Below are 22,244 nucleotides of genomic sequence, written 5' to 3'. Positions count from 1 at the left end.
GCTTCTATGGCTTTCTCTATTCTGGGTTCCATTGATTTCAGTCTCTGGTTTCCAGGAATTTATCTCTCAGTTTCTTGGAATTTCTTTCTCTGTGGCTCTCTCTTTCCATATTTATCCCATTTAGAAATGACTCCAGTAAGAGGATCAAGACCCACCCTGGGTGTTGCCTTACGGAACTAATTTAATCAACTGCCGTTTCCTAAAGTGATCTAATCAAAGATCTTGCCTACAAAAGGTCACAACCACAGAATGGATTAATTTAAGGACTTAATTTTCTGGGTTCCACAAAAATTTCAAACTAACCCAGAACACTTCCCTGTTTTTCAGTTCTCATATGGATTTGTCATTTCTTTTTCCATGAAAAAAATAAAACACTCTTCTGTCTTTCTAATGGCATTTGGGAGAGAAGGCAAAAATTTCTGCTTGGTTTGCCAAACATCTTGAAATAGAAAACAGTGTTGTGTAAAGTGAATATCAAAATGATCTCTTAAAATATAGATGCACTTTTCAATGGAATTTTAAAAACCATCTTAATGATTTTTTCAAGCAAAAATTAGTGTAAAGGTGAGAGACTTAGAGTTGAAAAGGGTAAAGTACCTATAAGAATAATTGAAGGGAAAAAAAGAGAAATGTCTATGGGTTTTATTTTGCATACTAAATACGTAATTAGATTCTAAACGATCTGCAAATTGTGCCGACAGTTTAATAAAGTAATATATATATATATGTATTTTTTTACCTGCTACTCTGAAAAACTGATTTATTAAGGAAATTGGGCTATTATTTCTATCTCCTGAGGATATTTTATTTGCAAATTAGATTTAGGCAGATAATAATAAAGTAAAATACTCTAAATGATACAATGTCTATATGTGAGTATAAAATAAATTCTTGGGGAAATATCTAAGTCTTTTGAGATACAGGCCGTGTACAAGCATTATTTTTTAATCATAATTAAGTTAACAAGTTATAAAATATAATCACCTTTCAAAATATTTTCCTCTGTTTAGCAAGGCATACTTTTCTCATAGTTTAGCATAACAACATATTGCCATCAAAGTAAAACCATTGTGCTTCTCCATTGCAAATTCCAAGATATGACAGACACAGTAGCATACATTATTGGGACACTTGCCATGAAAATTTGTATTTCTAGACTCATAGGCCAAAAGTCAGAATCCCTAACAAATGTATCCTGTTATGTGAACCCAGAAGAGGAGTGATGCCTAACTCTCAACCAGACCTTTTGACCATCAACAGCCTTTCTAGCCAACTGTATACTTGAAGTCAGCATTCTAATTCCAGTAATTAGTCTTTCTGACTTACCTTCCTGGTTTCTCCCAATCACATTCTTTTGACTGATTTTAATAAGTAATATGGAAGAAACTGTTCCATATTACCAAGGGGCCTTTGAATACATCAGACTGTCATTTACAACCAAGAATCCAAGGATTCTTGGAGGTCCTCTTGGACCTCCAAGTGATAGGAGGGAGAATGGCCAAACAGACTGTACTCTGGATCTCAGCACTGCTTCATCCTGGCTGCTTGGTTTTTATATGATATATATTCTAGGCTTCTATGCACCATTCTGTTTGTGCAAGAAAAGTCCTTGCCTCATTCTTTCATGTCCCTCATTTTACACTGAGGCTTAGAAAGTTTAAATGTTATGTTCCATCTGATTTTGTTACAAAGTGACAGAAGAAGAATCCATATTTTAAAAGTCTAAGAATAGCACTCTTTCCTCTAAAGAAGTTATTCCTATACCTGTTTGATTATCTAACTGTGGTGGTTTGGAATTGTATGAACCCCAGAAAATTATGTTCTTAACGATAATCCATTCCTGTGGATATATACCTATTGTAAGTAGGAACTTTTGATGAGGTTACTTCAGTTAAGGTATGGTCCAGTGTGGATCTTAATCCTTTTACTGGAGTCCTTTATAAACAGGATGGGGGGGGTGGGGAGAGAGAGAGAGAGAGCTGTGGAGCAAGAAGCTAAAAGCAAAAAAACTTGCATGAGAAGGAAGAGACCAGCAGCCACTGCCATGTGCCTTGCCATTTGGTAGAAGATTCAAGCTCCAGCAGCCAGTCTTCAGGAAAAAGTCATGACCTTGATGATTTGAACATTTTTCTCAGACTCAAAACTATAATCTAATAAATTCCCATTGTTCAGCCAACCCATTTCATGGTTTCTGTTTCCATCAGTGTAAGAAACTAAAACACTGACTCACCTGGAGAATTTATTGAAACTAAGATTGATAGCTTTCACTTCAAACCTACTGAGTCAAGATTCCTGAGTGTGAGTCCAAAGAATATGCATTCAAAAATATCTTTCTAGAAAATTCTGGTTGTAGTTTTGAAACTATATTTTTCACTCACCCTGCCATCATGATCTTTCCCTATTCTCAACATTGTTAAGTTTGTATCATCAAACAAGCTTTCAGCCTCCTTCATAATTTAACTCCTCTAAGTTGATTTTTTGCAGTGTCTTATGATGCCCTGATTGAGATAAAGCTTATACTCACTTTCAGGGATTCCTTAAATTAATGATTAGTGTTTTGAGACCATAAGAAATGTATCATTTCCTTCCAGTCTGCACCATCTTGAGTATGTTTATTTCCAAAAAGGTCTTTGTAGTTCATATCTCAAACATGTTTAAAAAATGACTGGCCATACCCCCAATATCATAGGTCTTATTGGTTTTGTTTCCAGGTGAAATTTTCTCAGGAGAATATTACTTTGAAATTTCACTTTTATTATTGTTATCACTATAAAGTATGCCATAGAAGAAACCAAGTTCAAATGCCTGTGTTGTTACTATGGGATGGACAAACTTTCCAGGAAAAGGGACTGAGAGTGAGGGCTTTTGAATCAAGAAGCTTAGATGCAAAATACTAGCTGTGTGTAATGAGCCTGAGTTTCCTCACTAATAATATCCTTCTGTCTGCTTAGTTATTAGTTGTGTTGAAACAACTGGCATTTAGTAACTGTTACTAATTTAGCTACTTTCATATAAGCATACAGTGCTAAAATCAATACTATTTCTATGCATGTCTGTTTATTTTCACTTTATATTTTTGTCAAAAAGAAGACAATTTTGACCAAGTCCAATTCTTTACCTTTAGTGCTCTAGCATTTTACATGTGTCAGATACTCAAATACTCTCTAAAGTGTTTATGAGGAATCACTAAAGAACAAATGGCAGTAATCTAAAGGTGACCTGAGTCATTATAATCAAGGAATTATTTATAAGGTATATACAAAGGCATCTTAAAAATATTTAATACAATGACTTTCTTTTTGCTATATTTTTTCCTTCCTCTTTGTGTGTGAATATATAAATATATAATTTATACAGCTTTTAATAAGGATTTCTCAAACCTGGCTCATCATTTGGATCTCTGGGTTACTTTTATTTTATTTTTTTAAAGATTTATTTATTTTATTTATTTATTTAATTCCCCTCCCCTCCTCCGGTTGTCTGTTTTCTGTGTCTTTTTGCTGCGTCTTGTATCTTTGTCCGCTTCTGTTGTCGTCAGCGGCACGGGAAGTGTGGGCGGCGCCATTCCTCGGCAGGCTGCTCCCTCCTTCGTGCTGGGCGGCTCTCCTTATGGGTGCACTCCTTGCGCGTGGGGCTCCCCTACGCGGGGGACACCCCTGTGTGGCAGGGCACTCCTTGCGCGCATCAGCACTGCGCATGGGCCAGCTCCACACGGGTCAAGGAAGCCCGGGGCTTGAACCGCGGACCTCCCATGTGGTAGATGGACGCCCTAACCACTGGGCCAAAGTCCATTTCCCTGGGTTACTTTTAAATACATAATGGTTTGGATCCTGTATCAAACAGATCCTGATTTAATAGAATGGGCTTGAGCCTAGGAATTTCAATGTTTTTAAAGCTACCCATGTAATTCTGAATATTATTCATGCTTGGGAATGAATGACATTGTGACATTGATAACATGTGGGATATGAAAATTTGAATTCTAAAACTTGCAATTCTGAAGATGTAGTTTTTGTTTTGAGAGGTTTATTGGAGAAAATTGTTGTTGTTGTTACTATAACTATTAATACCATTATTAGATTTCCTTTTATTACATTAATCATATTTGAAAATAAAATTCAAGGCAACTTGAATAGAAAATACACAATCATTGTCCATTGACACTTAGGAATTTGTATTGGTATCTATCACCCTCAGTGCATTCTTTATAAAATTTTTATTCATTTCCAAAGAACTATAAATTGAAAAGTAAAACAGTTTGCTTTTACTATAGATCTATGACAACTGAATCTGTGAATGGAAGACTAAATGCACATGAAAACAAAATTTAAATGTATTAAAAAGGTCATCAAACCTCAAGTTGTTATTTTTTTTTAGGTTTTAAGTTTGTAAGACCAATAGAAACAATTAAATTATAGGAATTTCACAGAGAAAAATATATTATTATGAAATAAGACAAAACTTGCACTACATTTTTGAAAGCATTACTGAAAGGAAAATACAGGGCCTGAAAATTGATTTAATAAAAGCTTTGTAAATAAAACATTTGGGACTTCTCTTTCTAACATAATCTAACATTTAAGTAGGCCTGTGCTTATGTTCAAGTAATTCTTATTTTAGCATAACTCTTTCATCAAATCTGTTTGCTTTTTTTATCCATTGTGAAGAAGAAATATAAGGCTCTTATGCATTCAATATAACCCTTGATATAAGTGAAACTGTTACTAACTCCCTCCTGTATTAAAGAATCAATTCTGGGCATAATACTTTATAATGGATCATACTGATTCTGAGCATATTGTAGAATTGCTAGGTAAATATCTAAATCAGGAATAGTTTCCACCTCTCTTCCTTTACCCAAGGTTGCCATGGCTACATGAGCATGAAACAGATCTGCTGAGTCTGAACTTGACATTAAAATCCTTCTAGGGGCAGAACTCAAGCCATTGCTAACCAATCAGTTGGCTTGTGAAAAGAAACTTACCATTCACCCTACCCCAACACCTTTTTGTGACTTAAATATCAGGGTTAATATTCACATCTTTTAAAACACATCCCATATTTTGCAATGTGCAATATGAAGTTCATATTTTCCCATATCTACAAATTAATGTTTGTGCCATTTTTGCAAATAAGCATACACAAACAATAGTTCAGAAATAAAAAAACCTAGTCCTTTTCTCTGATAAATGGAACAGTATACGACCATAAGATCGTAATGTGTTTTATATTATTTTTTGCTATACTGTGTATGTTATGGGATTCATCTTTAGGGTCTTAGGCAGAGATAACCAGAATGGGATTAATTGATACCTTCTGTGTCGTTCTTTCCCCAGTTATTTTAAAGGCTTTTTTTGCAACCTTTGTAGGCTTTCACCAGACTCCCATTAATTCTTGCCTTAATTTTGCTATAATTTGCTCATTCTTCAGATACTTTGTTTTTGTAGGAATTTATTCTCGACTCAATCTTGGTTTAATATAATTTTATCTCATCTCTTCTTCTCATATATTTCAAATAGCATTTCTGTTTCACTAGGTTGGATTTCCTTAACAAGCTGCTCTTACCACATCAGCGAGATTGCAGACACCCAGCTCAGAATACCAGGCTCTGCACCTGACTTCCTGTTCTGATGCCTCAGTCTCCTCTCATATCAGTGCTCTTGACTGATATGAGGACTCTGCCTCTCTCTTCTGCCCCTTCAAGACCAAAGTCTTGGTTATACTTTGTGCTTGACTATTTGCTTCTGACTCTCCTTTAGTACACCTGTGCACCCTTGTATTGCTTCAACTCCATTCTAATATCCAACACAAATAGTCAGGAATTCAATCTAAATTTAGGATCCAAGGTTCCTATTAGTCCAGAATTGGAAGAAAGAATGTGGATATTCTGTTTATTCTAATTTCAGCTAAATGATAAACTGATTCCTGACTTTATGTCATTTTCTTTCCTTTGGTATCTGAATTTCTACTTTTCCATTATCATTATGCAAATCTATTTAGGAGAAAATTATGCGTTAAAATAAATTTTACAATATTTCAGGTTCACTGTCAGTCTAATTACCTTTGATGTGACCACAAATAAGCTGAAATATTGTTGTCAAAATTTTGAAAACCCCCCGAGGCAACATCATCCCAGTGACCCTCAAATGACCAAAACGATCAAGTGATAGATGTCCTTAGAAAGTAAACCCAACTGCTACTCATGATAATAGGTGGTTAAGGTGTTTCTATTTTTTAAACAAAGCATATCACTTTATCTAATGTTTTTACCACTAAAAATGAGCCTGTAGGTAGTGTTAACATTTAGTTCTTTTGAATAATTCTGAATGATGGAATAATAGATTCAAAATCATTTTTAAAATCCATTAGCATTTTTAATTAGACTGGTTTAAAATTGCAGCCTCAACATGCAAACCAAACTGGACAAAGTAAGCTTTTATTAGTGTTTTCAGTTTGACCCTTGATATTAATTGAAGTACAAATTCTGAGAACCACTAGAAATATGATTTGGGTGAGCTTGGGTTTCCAGAGGAATAATAATCACCTTAATGTTGAGGGAGATATATAAATGATATAAAGAAATTTCTTTTTTCCTGGAGAAAATTTTAAGCAGCTTTATTGAACGTATTGTTTGTTTTTTTGCTGCATAAGAAATTACCACAAATTTAGGGGCTTAAACAACCCAGATCACAGTTTCTATGGGTCAGAGGTCTGGTCATGTCTTAGTTCTCTGTTTAGGGTCTCATAAAACTTCAATCAGAGTGTCAGCCAGGATTCATTTTTCAGATGCTTCACTGAGTAAGGATCCGTTTTCCTACTCTCATCCTTGTCAGCAGCACCCTGTTCCTTATAGCAGTAGAATTTATGAAAGCTTGTTTCTTTCATTTAACATAATGTTTTGAGGTTCTAATATGTTGTAGGGTGTATCTGTACTCCATTTATTTTCATTGCAAAACAGTATTCCATTGTATGGATATACTTCATCTTGTTTATCCATTCATCAGTGGATGGGTATTTGTGTTGTTTCTACGTTTTGGCTCTTATGAATCATGCTATGAATATCCACATACAAGTATTTTCAGGGAAATATGTTCATTTCTCTTCAGTGATATGTTCTGGAAAGAATTAATATAAATTTGTTGAGTTTTTTTTTTATTTTTAGCATAATAGTTAATTCTAGCATCATATGCTAGATATCTTTGCAAACAAAAGTTAAGCCTTCATTAGAGGAAACATTTACCATGAAGCTATATTGCTTTGCATTTTCTTCCTATGCTTAATTTTCTGTATTTAAAAGTGATTCATGTGTTGAACATGAATGGAAACAAAATCCTGTAGTGAAGGCACAACATTCAGAAAAATGTAAAATTTTGTCTTCCTTGGAGGGAGATTACTGCTGCTTACCAGCATCAGAAACATGCTGATTTATGACTACTTGCACAAAGATATCAGAAAGTTTTAAGACATGCAAACTTAATCATATGTCTCTGCCTCTGTGCTTACAAAAGCACTGAAAAATTATAAAAAGAAGGAATAATAAGGCACTTTCCATATTCCACTCTAGTTGGAATTATATTTTAAAAAACTTAGTAGTACAGTACTGATGAGGAAACTTTTTATCCTTATGAATTAGGAAGTACAGATTAGACTAAAATTTCATTAATTCATACTTCAGTGATTGATAATTTGCAATAATCTAAACAACACAGAATGAGGTTCAAACCCTCAGTACTTATAAAGTTTTGCAATCAACTGAATTTTTTTTAAGATTTATTTTATTTATTTCTCTCCCTTTCCCCTCCCCCCAGTTGTCTGTTCTCTGTATCTATTTGCTGCATGTTCTTCTTTGTCCGCTTCTGTTATTGTCAGCGGCATGGGAATCTGTGTTTCTTTTTGTTGTGTCATCTTGCTGTGCCAGCTCTCCATGTGTGCGGTGCCATTCCTGTGCAGGGTGCACTTTTGCACTGGGGGGCTCTCTCCTTACGGGGTGCACTCCTTGCGCGTGGGGCTCCCCTATGCGGGGACACCCCTGCGTGGCAGGGCACTCCTTGCGCACATCAGCACTGTGCATGGGCCAGCTCCACACGGGTCAAGGAGGCCCGGGGTTTGAACCATGGACCTCCCGTGTGGTAGATGGAAGCTCTAACCACTGGGCCAAGTCTGCTTCCCTCAACTGAATTTTAATAAGGATTTAATAATGATCACTTTAGGGGAAAATGTTTTTAATCACCCACATGTTCTTCAGACACTTAAGATTTAGTTAAAGGTAATTACTATGTTAATTACAGATTATTCTTACTTATAAATTAGAGTAGATTCCTTAAGTACTTATAATTTTCACTACCATTGGTAATTTAGTTTGATCAAGCTGCATTTATTTGTATCATATTCTATAATTCTAACATCCCATAATGCAGATTTTTTTTCTTCAAATGTAGTCTGTATTACTAAGGTTGTATCATAGTCAATCACATTCTTTATAGAAAAGCACTTTTTCCTCCTAATAGTATGAGCCAAACAACTCAGGATTTCAGAATCTTTTAGAATTCTGTCTGATATATTATCTCTCCACATAGTTTTTGCAGTCATTTTATAAATATTTCAACAAATTTGTTTCTATATTTAATGACTACATATGAACAACATGTTTTAAAGTAGGATGTGGTACTCTTTCAATAATCTATAAATAACTTACATTTCCACATTGCATTTTATTGATTACAATCAGAAGCTAATTAATGACATAATGTCATGTGTTGGCAGACTGTGTGGAATTGATGTCTTCAGTTTATACATGAGCAAGTAAAATTGCTTTTCAAGCATTGCTTTAAGGTCATTAATCTGCACCAGAGTTTTTCAACTTTGGCACTACTGACAAAGGGACTGGGTGATTCTTTTTTGTGTGTGTGTGTTTTTTTTTGGGGGGGGGGGAGGGCTTCCCTGTGCATTGCACAGTGTTTAACGCCTCCCTGGCCTATACCCCTAGAATAGATGCCCATACTCCCCCTACCATGTGACAAACAAAAATATTTCCAGACATGGCCAAATGTCCCCTGAGGCAAAATCACCCCCAGTGAGTTATTCTCATCTCATGTAGATCTCACCTTATCTACATTTATTTACCTTTCATTTTTTAATGAAAAAATAATGTGTTATTTTACATATTCTACCTTCAAATTTGTTTGAAGTTTCCAACTGCTGTTTACCAAGTGAGTTGGATATTAGCTCACATACTGGAAAAAATGTTTATACTCTATTACGTATTAGTTTTTAACCTTTCTGTGGCTGTTTCCTTATCTGTAAAACATGTGGACAGTAATACATTGAATTAAAGGGAATAATGAGGTGGCATAAATAAAGCAGTCAGAATAATAATTGGTACATACTATTAATTCAGTATGTGTTCCTTCCTTCTTTCTTGAATCTTGTAAAACAAAATTTGAAGTTGAGATGCTAGAGAAGGGTTAGAGTTCTGGAAAGGGTTTTCGTAGTAGAGAATTAAAAATTTGTACAGAGGTCATAAAATTCTAAAACTGTATCCAATGAAAATCAAATCTTATAAGGTGAAGGATCCTGTGTTGGTTTAAGTCTTTAGTGTACCCCAGAAAATTTTGTTCTTAAATTGAACTTATTGTGAACCTTGGATTAGGTTAGATCAGTTAAGGGCCATTTGATTAGTTTGCTCTAGTAGGGAGTAGTCCACTATGCATCTTAATCCTTTTACTGAGTCCTTTAGAAAAGGAGGAATAAGGCACAAAATGAAGAGCTACAGAAACAGAGAAGCCTCCAGAAGTTGAAAGCAATGAACCCAGGACAGAAAAAGTCACTGATGTAGCAGCCTAAAGCACAACAAGCAGGGAGGCCGGGAGGACCAGAGAGAGAGAGAAGCGAAAGACACCATGTGCCTCATTGTCCACAGCTGCAGCTCAGGGAGGAAGCTCCTCCTGATGATGCCTTGATTTGAACACTTTCACAGTCTCAGAACTGTAAACTTTAATCTAATAAATTCCTATTGTAAAATCCAACCCTTCCTGGGTTGGGTTTCTCCCAGCAGCTTTTAGGAAATTAAACATATTTGAACATCAAGACCAAACAGGAGAAAGCAAATGGGTAACTGGTTAATATTAATAGATCTGGTGGTGTTTAGACCTAAGATCCGAGAAGTACATCAGAGAAGGATCAAGAAGCAAATTGTTTCTAATCCTTGAGGGCTGAATGTTGAACTAGCAGTTTGTACTATTAGGTTAGAACAGTTGGCTCTGCTTGTCCTAGTCATTATAGAAATTGAGATGCTAACTGACTGCCCCTTTGCGCAGATACTGACACCTATACTTAACAAGGGAAATTATCAAACTAATGACAGAAATATGAAACAGGAAAACCCCAACTTGCCAATTTGTTAAGAATGAGGATATAAAAGAGCAGTTAACTTCAAAGTTTGTTAGTTAATGCTCCGGACAGCAGTCTAGATTCCATGACTTGCCATATGACTTTTCAACTGGTATTGGAGATTTTTCTTAAAGACATAGATGCCAGATCAGGAATACATTAAAACAGGTGTTGGGCTTCTTTAACTCACATTACTTTTGCATGTATTTCATAAAGTTTGGGTGCCATCTCAATGCTAAAAGTAAGTTGCATTGCAAATTCTGTCAATTTAATTTAGATGAACTGCTGCTCTCTAAATAACAGATTTTGTTAAAAAAAAGAAACTATCAATGGATTCTGTTAATGTTCAGAGGTTGTAGTCATCTGACCTCTATCCAACATCTTCAGGAGTTTCATTTCTTTCAAATCTGCTAGTCCTCTTTTAGATTTGATGATTGCCAGTGGCAATGCTTGCATTGGTGTTGTTGTGAAACTAAAAATATAAGCAAACCTATACTGCCTGGGAAGGCCTTATTTGATACGTTCACAAGGAGAGGGCTATGGCTGTTACTATCTATAATAAGAATCTAAGAGTAGAAGCTTTACTCACAAAGCTTTCAAGGTAAATTTGTAAATTTGATGTCTCCACTGTCCTTTGATTAGTAAGAAACAAACGATCATCTATAGAGGAGTTACTCTCCATTTCCTACATGAATCCTGGGTTAGTGCCTGTGTATACAGTGCACATGCAAAAGAAGTATTTAGTGCCTGGTACAGAAATATCTTCTGCCTTTTAAAGACTAGCAATGAGTTCACACATTAGATATAATTCCCTTTCTTATGTTTCTATAATAATATGCAACATCCTTTCCTTAGGTATTTTAACCACTTCTAGTTTATGGTCTAGGGATTGTCATACAAAGGCATAGCTTAATAAGGACATAACATATATTCATACCTTGATTAATCAGAACTCTGTCCTGAAATAAGGAACAGAAAGTCTTGACAAGGAAATCAGGCCCTTGGGCATGATGCTGGATTATCTCAGATCACCTCCCAGAGACCCAAAGGCCTTGACTCTCTAACATGTTGCCAACTCTTGAAACTTCAGTACCTCAGAAGGATGTGGCCTGCCTTCAGATGTTGTGGCTATCTATTGTTGAGTAATAATTTACTCCAAAACTTTGGGTAAAAACAACCACCATGTTGTCATACCTTACAGTTGTGTGGGTCAGGAATTTGGCAATTTGTTACACAGTAATAGAAAACCAATTCACTTCCTTAAAAATAGTTCTTCATTGAGTTATATTGACTCCTTCCGTGAAGATTTGAACCTAGGATATCGATCTGCCTTGGAAGACATTTTATTTATTTACTGTTTCAATATGATGTCTAAATTGTGATGTTGTTAAATCCTACATAATAGAGCTCTGCATGCAATTCTTGCAGAATGCCACAAGTAAAAGAAAATAGACAAAATATATGCTTTGGTACAAATGATGCTTGAAAATTGATATAACATTATCTCTCAAATATCACTTGTGCCATTCTTGAATAATATATTTTTATTAATTCTCAGAGGCCTGTAATAATTAACTAACCATTAAATTTATAGAAAATATTAGAAAATAATTACTACTGTGGCAATTTGACATTATTTATGAATTCCAAAAAGAGATATAGATTATGTTTGTAAACTGGTCTATTCCTCTGGGCATGATAACTCATTGATTGTATTAGAGTTAGCTGAGTCACCTGATTAAAATATGTTAAGATTAGGGCTTTGATTCAACCAGGTCACTAGAGTGCAACTCAGCATTGAGTCCCAGCCCCCTTGATGGGCTGACAAAACAGACTCTGACAGACAAGTAAACACACAGAGAAGTAGATAAACAGAAAAAAAACAAACAAACAGCAGAGGAGAGAACTCAGTTTTGATTGAAGTGATGATTGCACAACTTGGTAATTATACCAAATGCCATTGGTTGTACACTTTAGATAAATTGTATGGTTCATGAACAACAACAACAAAAATAGGGTAGGTTGGGGAAAACACCAAATGTAAGATACAAACTATAGTTAGTAGTAATACTTTCATGGTTCTCTTTCATTTGTTACAGATGTTTTACAAAACTGCAAGATATTTGTGGTGGGGTGTTGCATGGAAGCCCTGTATGATGTAATGCATATTTGTTTTGTAGGTTCACAGCTTTTACTATACATTTATTGTTTATGTATATTTATATGTGAATGATACCCTTCAATAAGTTGTTTTAAAATGAAAAAAAAAAGGATTAAACTAGATGAATTAAGTCCCTAGCTCAAGCAATTAGGAAGAAAAAAATCACAAAATAAACCTAAGGGAAGCAGAAGGAAGCAATTACCATAGATTACAGAGAGAAACTAATATGTGAAGAAATAGAAATAATGAAATAATAATAAAACTAATAACTGTAAGTGCTAATTCTTTGGTAAAAAAAAATAAACAGTAAAATTAAAAAGTCATTACCTATATAGTTCAAGAAAACACGAGATCAAGCACCAGCAGGTAATGCAACTAGAAAAAGACCTTGAATAAAAGAGGGAAATGGTAAAGACAAATGAGTTTATATGTCTAAGAACTTCAAAATGAGTCAGAAGGTCATCAGAGGGATCGCACTTATGCACATCTCAGCAGGATCCCAGAGACAACCAAAGTAGGTACAACCCCAGGAAAAGGTGCTTCTGAGGGCTATGGAGACACCCAGGTCCTACGGTCATAGCAGATGACTCTAGAGCACAGTGCCTTGCCAGTGGGCCCTACTTTGGAATTTGTGCTCCTGAGTTTGATAGAGTTGGACTCAGATGTGACCTCTCTACACCTGCCTCTTCTGTCATTTTTACTGAACATGTGGTTGGCACTGGGGTTGATATATGCTCAGGAGACTTGAATTTCTGGACTGTCCATATGCCAGCTGGGCTCTGAGCCTTAGCAGAGTTGCAACACCTACTCTCCAGTTCGTTGGACTTACCCAGGTCAGCTGACGGGGAGGTGAGGATAGTCAACCACCACACCAAGGAACCGAGAGAGTCTACAACTGCAAGCAAAAGAATCCCATCCATCAGCCATGTGGGATCTAAGCCCTGTCTCGATTTAGAGGTGGAGTGGACATCGCCATCCCAGGATCCTCAGAATGGAGGAATAAAATAGGGATTAGAGTGGATTTACTGGTATTTTACTATAGAATTATTGTGACTCTAGCAATTGAAGAAACTGTATCACTGATGTGGAGACAGTGCCACGGGAGTTGCTGAGGGCAGGGAGAGGGATGAAGAGGTGTGATATGGGGGCATTTTTGGGACTTGGAGTTGTCTGACTGATATTGCAGGAAAAGATGCAGGACATTATATATTCTGCCATAACCCACTGAATGGACTGAGGGAGAGTGTAAATTAAAACGTAAACCATAATCCCAGCTGTGAAGCAGTGCTGCTCCAAAATGTATTCTTCAAATGCAATGAATGTGCCATACTGATGAAGAGGTTGTTGTTGGGGGAGGTGTGGGGATGGGATGAGGAGTGGGATATATGGGAACTTCATATTTTTTAATGTAACATTTTGTGTGATCTATGTATCTTTTTAAAAGAAGACAATAAAAATATTTTAAAAAAAGAAAGCAGAAGTGGTGAAAATAAAATATGACAACTAAAACTCAAGTAGTCAGGAATAAACTTAACAAATGATGTAAAACACTTGTATTCAGACAACTGCAACCCAATGTTAAAAGAAATTTTTAAAGTCCTAAATAACTGGAAGAACATTCCATGCTCATGGATTGGAAGACTAAATATCATGAAGATGTCAATTCTACTCAAATTGATATACAGATTCAATGCAACCCTGATAAAAATTCCACCAGCATTTAAAAAGAAAAATTGAAAACACAGCAAATTTATTTGGAAGGGTAAGGGGTCTTGAATAGCCAGAAACATCATAAAAAGAAAAGTGAACCCTCATCTCCAGACTTTAAATCATATTACCAAGCTATAGTGGTAAAAACAGCATGATACTGGCATAAAGACAGATACATAAACCAATGGAACCAAACTGATAGTTCAGAAACAGACCCTCACATGTACGGTCAAGTGATTTTTGACTAGTCTGTCAATCCTACACAGCTTGGGTAGAACAGTCCAAAATGGTGAAAGAACTGGATTATCTATAGCCAAAAGGAGGAAAGAGGACCTCTATCTCACACCTTATCCAAAAATTAACTCAAAATAGACCAAAAACCTAAAAATAAAAGCAAGAACTATAAAACTTCTTGAAGAAATTATAGGAAAACATCTTCAAGACGTGGTGGTAGGTAGTGGATTCTTAATGGAGATAAGAGAAGGACTGAGATGGACTACTGATGTTTAATGTATGTAGAAGTTTCAATTTGCTTTACTGCAAAAGTGTGGAAATGTATAGAATGGAAATAGTAGTAGCTAGTTTATAAATAGGGATGTGGCTGAAAATGGTAGTCTAGGGATATAAATGCTAATTGACAGAATTCTGGAAAATAATCTAGGAACTGAATAGCACAGTAAACCAAGAGGTGGATGAGAATTGTGGTTGATGGTACAGATGCAAGTGTGTCCTTGTGAGCTAAAGCAAATGTATATCACTACTGCAGGGTGTTGGGAACACATGGGAAAAATACAACTGGAATGACCTATGGACTGCGGTTAGCAGTAATAATATAATATTCTTGCATCTATGCCAAATATGTACTGTGTTGATAATGGGGTAGTATGGAAAATGTGAACCAAATGTATACTACGGACATGGTAACAATCAGGTGATATTATCTTATCTGTAACAAATGTTCCACCACAGTGTGGTGTGTTGATAGTGGCATGTTGTTTGGGAATTCTGCGTATGTGCATGATTGTTTTATAAGTTTGCAACTTCTGTCTTAAAAAATATATTCAAAAATAATAATAAGGTGTATTGGAGGAAAAACACACCAAATGTAAGATAAGGACTATAATTAGTAGTAAGATTTTGACAATATTCTTTCATAATTTGTAACAAACATCTCATGACAATGCAAGGTGTTGGTGGAGGGTTGATGTATGGGACCCTTGTATAATGTTATGCATGTTTGCTTTGTAAGTTCAGAACTTTTACTATACACTTAATTGTTTATGTATGTTCATATATAAATGACATAAAGATAATAATATAGGGAGGATTGGGGAAAATACTGTGGTTAGTAGTAATGCTTTGACAATGCTCTTTAATCATTAGTTAAAAAGGTTTAACAACAATCTAAGGTGGTGGTGGTGGGGTGAGTTATGAGACTCCTGTATGGTGTTATATATGTTTGTTTTATAAGTTCACAACTATTACTATACACTTATTGTTTATGTATGTTTGTGTGTGGGTGATATATTTCAGTAAATTAATTTTAAAAAAAAGAAAACAGGAGAATGAACACATTTGATAATTAAGAAAAACAATGGAAAAATAATTCTAAATAAGGAAAATGATATGACTGCCTCCATAGATGTCAAGGAGGCATTTGATAAAATTCCATATCCATTCTCAGTTAAACTAAAAACGTTTAGAAATAGAAAGTATAAGAATGTGATATATGTATATGTATGTGTATATTCCCTTTGTTAAACATTTGAATTTGTTGATTTCTTTATGTTTTCTAATATTTAGACATACATGTGAATATGATACTCTTTTATTTCTGTTAATTTTTTCCCTGCCAACTTATTGAATTCTCTAATTGTCTGCTGTGGAAATACTTAAATGTATGTGTATGTAGGTATATATGTATGTGTGTATTTGTATTTGGAAGGTTATTTAAATTTTTTTGTTAATATTTTCTCCTTTTGCTGCCTGAGTTTTACAAGTTATTAGTCTCATTTACCTATTCCCAAATCAGATATTTTCAAAAGTAACAGGCACTTCAATATCTATATTGGTTATTTGCTCAGTTTTAAAACAGTCACTTAGGGTTTGGTTTGTATGATAAATCCAAGCACTTTCAATTTATGTATCTGATTTTAAGCAGTATAGCCTTATGAACCTGTTTTGTTAAATCAAATTCAATCAGTTTTTTTAAAATATCTGTAGTGTATTCTATCTGTCCTAGTTCTGATATATTTGACAGGCATTTAGCCATTGGTCTTTTTAAATTAGCAAAATAATTTATTATTTCATTTGAACTAATCATGCTGGCACCTTATCTCCGCAAATCTAATTTCTTCACTTTTTAATGAAAAAATAAATTCATTGCACCTTTTGAAACAATTAATGTTTGTTGTTCCCTCTGCTTCAGGCAGTGTTTCAAGCACTTCATACTCCCTCATTTCATTCATATCTCTGCTCAAAAATGCGACCTCCTTAGAGGAGCCTTCCCTCATCACTATTTCTAAAGTTATTATCTCTAACATTCTCCATCTCCTCATCTGACTTTTAATGTAGGTTTATTTCTTTATTATTTATTGCTGTATGCCTCCCTGTAAAGGAGGACCAGAAGAGCAGGTGAACTGCTATGCTTCTTGAATTTCCACAGTACCTAGAGCAGTGCCTGGTGTGAAGGAGGTGCTCCAAATAAATTTATTGACTAATGAGTACACCAGAGAGGTAAATTGATTGGCTGAACTCTTAATTTTCTAACAGCTGAATTAGTATCTTTCTCTGATTACACATCTTATTTTTTTTCTCAAGTAGCCAAAAATCTCTTAGAGCTAATTTCAATGTATTTATTGTTCATGTCTGGAGATATTCCTCCTAAAAGCATTCAGAATTCAGTTTTTTTGTTGTTGTTGTTGTTTTTTGTTTTTACTAATTTAGCATGGCTTTGTCCCTCCTATGACTTGAAACAGTTCTTGTTATATATTTCTCCCTGTTTGTTTTTTTTAGAATTAAAAATTTAGATATTCTGTATAATAAATCTTAGGGGAAATAGGTTCATAAAATAAGAAAAAAATATATTTTTTGGTTAAATATTCCATGATGAAATGACTAAGAAAGACTCATCTACAGATAAATCTCTTCTTTAATATTTAGGTTCCAATACTGTAAAATCAAAATAATCAATGAAATAAAGTAATATTCTATTAATATGCAATGCCCTAAGTAAGAAAATTAATTTGGTCCATGTGGCTATTTTAGGGGATGTGATAAAGCACTGGCTAGAAAGTGAGTTCCCTGAGTTCAGAAGGCAGGCCCTACTTTCTTTCCCAGCATAACATGGTATTCAGCACTAAGAATTAGCTCAATTAATGGGAGAATGTTGAAATGTATACAAGATTTTCTATTTGCCCTTCCAATATAATAGTAATGATAAAGTAATGATAAAGTAATTTTGATTTCTCCTGAACATCACTTTTCTTTCTGTTTGTACTCTGTTTTAAACTTTATTTCAACTTCAAAAAATAAAATAACAGACAAAAGGCAGCTTATCAAATTATGGAAGCATTACTTTAAAAAATCCTGTCCAGACACATTTATCTTATTTAATCCTAAAAACAAACTCAATTGTTTCTCCTGTGTTCCAGAGAATGAATAAACTGAGCTTAGATTGGTTAAATGACATGCTCAAGGTCTCATTGTTAATGAAGAAAATGAAAAATAAAAGCTTGATCATATTCACGTCTTGTAAAACTAAATGCCATATTTTTTTACCTTTTGCATTGATATAGTACCTTCTGTGCCTTTGCTACAAAAATATTACAATATTACTGTTAACTAAAATCTGTAAGTTACATTAGTTCTATTTTTCCCACATATCACCATACTCTTAAAACCTTGTAATAGAGGAACATTCTTGTATTTGTATCATTAACCACGATCCTCATCTACTACTGAAATTACTATATTATACAGTCTCTAGATTATTCTGTAGGTATCTTTCAGTTAACATTAACCTCCCTAGACTACCACTTTCAGCCACAATCACATCTATAAATCAGCTGGTTAGTTGTACTTATTAAAATGTGTTTCCACCAACTTTATCCATTTCCACATATTTACAATCAACCTTATTAAGCATTCTACATACAGAATGACAAGTTTCTTAGTTTTTTCCCTTTTTGTGACTTTTGCCAACTGGTTTAGCATGAAGCTGAAGCAACAAGGCCCAGGGGAGAGGGGATAGCCCACAGCTGAGTTTGAGGAGAAAATGAGCCTGGAGGAGAGGCAGAAACCTCAGTAGAGACTGGCTGCCTTTGTGCCTCACTTGCCATGTGGCAGGAGTCCAGGATCTCCAGCAGCCAACCGTTAGTGTGACAGCATCTCTGATGATGCCGTGATGTAGACATTTTCACAGCCACAGACCTGTAAGCTGTTAACCTAATTAGTTCTCATTATAAAGGGAGCTCATTTCTGGTATTTTGCTTTGGCAATCTTGAACAAACTAAAACAATCTTTATAAAATATATTTTTTGATACCCACAATGTTCAGGACTGGCAGTTCATTTAATGTAGGAAAAACTCACAGCATAATTAAAGGGGGGCCAAAGTGCTCCATCGAAATCAAATATCTCCCCCATTCACCTGTCAAGGAGCAGGGGTCTCACTCCATTAAAAACGAATCTGTTTTATAATTTCCCCCCTTCCTTGTATCACAAATGCCACTTGCTTCCTCTCAAATAGCACAAAGGCTAATGGACTTAATATAAAGAAATTCCCATGGATATGTATGTAAACTTGAATGATTATTTAGAGGCAAACATACAAATTTAATTTATGGAAGTTGTATTACCCCACAGCTCTCATTTAATTATTTTTTCTCCTAGTACTATTTTTTTCCCTTTTCTTGCACTGCATAATATACATTCATTAATTTTGCATATTGTTTTATCTGCTGATCCACACATCTCCAAGTCTCTACTACCCAAAATCAGTGCTATCACGAAAGTTCTCAAATATGATAATTTTGAGACCTGCGTGTGAGTTTCTTTGGAGTTTAAGCCCAGGAATATGACTGCTAGTCATTGGTATATGTATATACAACCTCAGAGGTCAGAGAGATCTGTAGTTTAACTCCAGTTTCTAATTCTGTTCGACCTAGGGCTCCCGTCCTGCACCCCCTCTCTTCATCCACCCCCCCCCCCCCCCACGCTCTCTTCCTGCAGATGCTCATTCCTAATTAATACTGAACGAGAACTCCTGTCCCTGCTCCCTCCCTAAATATTCCTGTCTGACAGTAGCAACCGACCTGTGAGGGGACATAATGGAACTACACAGCCAATATGCGTTAACTAGCCCTGACCTTACAAATGAAAAGTTACCATAAACCATCACAAACTCACCCCTTTGTAGTCTAGCCCCAGAACGTGTTATAAATAACCTCCCTCCCCACTTCGCTGCTTGTGTCTATTCTAGACTCAGCCCACCTGCTAAGCTCTACCTCATTAAAAGCTTTGTTTAAGCTAACCTCAGCTCCTGGTCTCCCTTCCTCGGCTTCCCTCCAAACTTAACAAGTTCCAACTGTTCTTAACCCCTTGTTTATTTTCTTAAATTTGCATTTAACTGATTTCTGAAGTTTGTATATCTTTTCATGATTCATTTTTTTTTTTAATTGTATAGCACTTACTGTGTCCCACACTCTTCTAAGCACTTAGCCCTCATAATGAGCCATAATATCCAACCTATGATTTAGGTATTATTAATCCTTACATGGATTTGTAAATGGGTCCAAAAAGGTTAAGTAACGTATTCTATATCACACAGATAATAAATGATTCAAAATAGGTTGTTTGGTTCCAGTGTCTGTGCTCTTAATCTCCTTTTCACTACTGTTTAGCTATTTAAATTTCTCCCTCTATGAATTTCCCGTTTGTATATTTTTATCTCTTTCCTGCTGAGATACATCAATGAACAAAACAGATGGATTATCTGCTGTCCTTTCAAGATCCTCTTAGTTGGTCTCCTTTCTCCCTTCACTTCCCTGTAGTCTATTCTCTATCCAATAGTGTCCCCCTTAAAGCAAGCTGATGAACAGGCGAGTCCTCTGCTCAAACCATACATTATTTTTCCATTTAATTCAGAGTTAAAGTCAAAATCCTTCCAAGGTTCATGAGGTCCTACATAGCCTTCCCCATTCTCTGGAACCCCATTGCTCCCTGCATTCATCTCCTCCTGCCACTACCTCTCTTATCTCATTTGTCACACTGTTTGAGCCACACTGGTCTCCTTTCTGAAACACCTCAAACCTGTTTCTGCCTTGTGACTTTGGCACCTGTTACCTCTACCAGAAACACTCTTCATCTAGTTATCTTGTTGACTTCTTCCTCAATTTCTTCAGGTTTTATCTTAACATCACAAGATCATATGCACCTTCTCAGGCAAGCTGCTATAGATAAAAGTAAACCCCACACACTTTATTTTTCATTTCCAAGGTAAAACCTTCTCTTTAGATCTTTTAGATCATTTTTATTCATCACATCAACTTAATCTTCTATACCTATTTCTGTCCACTTTATCAATTTCTGAATGGATCGGTATGGACTCCCACTACAATCATGATATACCTATTTGTCCACATTCTTTCAGATGCTATTTTATATAATTTCAGCCTTTATTTTTAGATTTATATATATTCATGATTAATATTTCTTCTGGATTTAACATTTGCTATTATAATTCTAGAAAATTATCAGTCATTATTTCTTTAAATATTTTATCCTTTTTTGTTAAATTTGTTTCCTCTTTCTGGGACACCGTTATAGTTGTTGACACTTAAATTGATATCTCTTGGTTTTTTGTTTCGGTTTTCTTTCCATTGCCCAACTCTTTATCCTTTCCTGATATCTTTCTTGGTGAGTTCCTCAAACTGATCTCTCTGCTTTCTAATTTTATATAAGGCTGTATTTATTCTGCATATTTTAACTTTTTCTGAGTTATTAATTTAAAATATATTTCTCATACCTAATGACTCCAGTTGGTCATTTTTATGACTACTTCTTGCCTCATATTTCCAAAATTCTTCCTTAATTATTTTACAGATTTAAATTATAATTCAACCTGGTTCATTAATTTGCTTCCTTCACCATCAGTTGTTCAGTTTTTTGTTTTCTTTCATAGTAGTCATTGTTCTCACATGCCATAGTATTTCTTCCTAAGTGTACATACTCTCTTGGGAATATCAACTGATTTGTGTGCTTATGAGAATTGGAATACAGGTGAAATCCAAGGCTTATCTTGGGACACTTCTGGTGACTTTATGGATGAATATCTGGTTTAGAGGAAGAAAGACTCGTCTCTGAGTGAGGAATTTTGACTACATTTTTCCCTCTTAACCCACAGAGATCCTCACTTTGCCTCCATTTGTGGGTTCCAGTTTTTTGTAAGAACTAGTTTCCATATTTGGCATGTTCTAAACCATTATACAGGACAGATTAGTTCAACACCAATGTTATATCACAATGGCATAAAATTAATGGTGTAATTTCCAGAACAGCCTTCTGCGGAACCATGAATTTTGTGATTTGAAGTGCAAGGAAATCTTATCTATGAAATAAAAAATTATGTTGTCTTGAATTTCATCTAATAAATATTTTTGGCCTAGTTTAATTGTTTCCTAGAGTTGAATGGTGCTACCACAATTCAGCACATATAGACCAAATATAAATTATCAGGTCACATTTATAACTGAAAGTGACACTATTTTTAACATCTTACTATTTATTATCAGAAGGTTTTGTATGATTCTTCCATAAAAATTGAAATCTGGATATTCCTTTCAGTGACTCTTAGTTTTATTTTCCTAATTTTGTGATGATCTCTTTGTCCTTATTCTTTATCTTAGTGCTCAAGTCTATGTAAAGTGGAAAAAGAAAGTCATCCTTTTTTAAACAGTGAACTGCTCTAAACTATCTCTTTATAA

The sequence above is a fragment of the Dasypus novemcinctus genome, chromosome 5, assembly GCF_030445035.2.
Source record: "Dasypus novemcinctus isolate mDasNov1 chromosome 5, mDasNov1.1.hap2, whole genome shotgun sequence".
NCBI classification, from domain to species: domain Eukaryota; kingdom Metazoa; phylum Chordata; class Mammalia; order Cingulata; family Dasypodidae; genus Dasypus; species Dasypus novemcinctus.
The sequence above is the reverse complement of the archived record's forward strand: the minus strand, read 5'-3'. Positions refer to the sequence as shown.